This window comes from Nomia melanderi, unplaced genomic scaffold (assembly GCF_051020985.1).
Source record: "Nomia melanderi isolate GNS246 unplaced genomic scaffold, iyNomMela1 scaffold0930, whole genome shotgun sequence".
NCBI classification, from domain to species: Eukaryota; Metazoa; Arthropoda; class Insecta; order Hymenoptera; family Halictidae; genus Nomia; species Nomia melanderi.
The window spans coordinates 17,501-19,379 of NW_027476044.1; the positions used below are offsets into that span (position 1 = coordinate 17,501).

General features: G+C 49.9%; 1 pseudogene; it reads left to right on the forward strand.

Moving 5' to 3' along the window:
- LOC143176878 (large subunit ribosomal RNA) overlaps positions 1-1,076 on the forward strand; it is a 2,864-nt pseudogene extending 1,788 nt beyond the window's left edge.
- The last annotated feature ends 803 nt before the right edge of the window (positions 1,077-1,879 follow it).

Here is a 1,879-nt window from a genome sequence, read left to right on the forward strand (position 1 = left end):
GGAGCCGCCGTCGGTGCAGATCTTGGTGGTAGTAGCAAATACTCCAGCGAGGCCCTGGAGGACTGACGTGGAGAAGGGTTTCGTGTGAACAGCCGTTGCACACGAGTCAGTCGATCCTAAGCCCTAAGAGAAATCCTATGTAGATGAGGTGTTTTTTTATTTTATACACGATCAATACGAGAGAGAGAGACAAAAAGTACACACCCATCGGGCGAAAGGGAATCCGGTTTCTATTCCGGAACCCGGCAGCGGAACCGCATACCATTCGGGCCCTCGTAAGAGTGTTCGTCGGGGTAACCCAAAATGACCTGGAGACGCCGTCGGGAGATCCGGGGAGAGTTTTCTTTTCTGTATAAGCGTTCGAGTTCCCTGGAAACCTCTAGCAGGGAGATAGGGTTTGGAACGCGAAGAGCACCGCAGTTGCGGCGGTGTCCGGATCTTCCCCTCGGACCTTGAAAATCCAGGAGAGGGCCACGTGGAGGTGTCGCGCCGGTTCGTACCCATATCCGCAGCAGGTCTCCAAGGTAAAGAGCCTCTAGTCGATAGATTAATGTAGGTAAGGGAAGTCGGCAAATTGGATCCGTAACTTCGGAATAAGGATTGGCTCTGAGGAGCGGGGCGTGTCGGGCTTGGTCGGGAAGCGGGTCTGGCTGACGTGCCGGGCCTGGGCGAGGTGAACATGTACGGCAACGTGCAGGGATCCGAGCTCGGTCCCGAGCCTTGGCCTCCCGCGGATCTTCCTTGCTGCGAGGCTTTCGCGTAGCGTTCGTCCTCTTCGGCCGCCATTCAACGCTCAGCTCAGAACTGGCACGGACTAGGGGAATCCGACTGTCTAATTAAAACAAAGCATTGCGATGGCCCCCGCGGGTGTTGACGCAATGTGATTTCTGCCCAGTGCTCTGAATGTCAACGTGAAGAAATTCAAAAAAGCGCGGGTAAACGGCGGGAGTAACTATGACTCTCTTAAGGTAGCCAAATGCCTCGTCATCTAATTAGTGACGCGCATGAATGGATTAACGAGATTCCCTCTGTCCCTATCTACCGGTGATGAGAGTGAGTGAGAAGAAATATGCGGTCGTTATTAAGCCAAAGGACGAGAGCCTAAAGCTTAGTAGCGACCAAGTGAAAGAAAGAGTTTTGAATGAAGTGAGCAAGAAGTTGAATGTGCGTGTGAAAGCGGTGAGAAAGACAAGGAGTGGTGGGATAGCCGTCGAGACGGTTAGTGAGAAAGAGGTCAAGATTATGCGTGAATGTAAGCAATTTGAGTCTATCGGAATGAAAGTTGAAGAACCGAGGAAAATTGGTGCGAAAGTGATAGTATATGATGTGCCGTGTGAAATACCGAGTGATGAGTTGTTAAAGGAACTGTATGAGAAGAATTTGAGTGAATGTGTGAGTGAGAAAGAATTTGCTGAGCGTGTGCGTGTTGTAAGCCGTACAAATAAAAAAGATGCGAGTGTGGGTAATGTCGTGATTGAAATGAGTGTGCGAATGTATAACAAGATGATGAATGAAGGACGTATGTATGTGAGATGGCGTGCGTGTAAGTTGCGTGAATTTGTGAGTGTGTTGAGATGTCACAAATGTGGTGCATTCGGGCATATGGCCAAGGAATGCAAGGAAAAGGAGAGTTTGTGTCAGAGATGTGGCGACGCAGGCCACATGAAGAGTGCATGTAAGAAGAGCGAATGTTGCAGAAACTGCAAGTTGCGAGGGAATAAATGTGACCATTCGGTGACGTCCTTAGAGTGTCCCGAGTACAAGCGTATGGTTGAGCGTGAGCGTGCGAGGATTAGCATGGAATAATGGCTGAGTGTGTGATAAATACGATCCAGTGTAATTGTCAACGAGCGTATGCGGTTATGTGTGATTTGGGTGT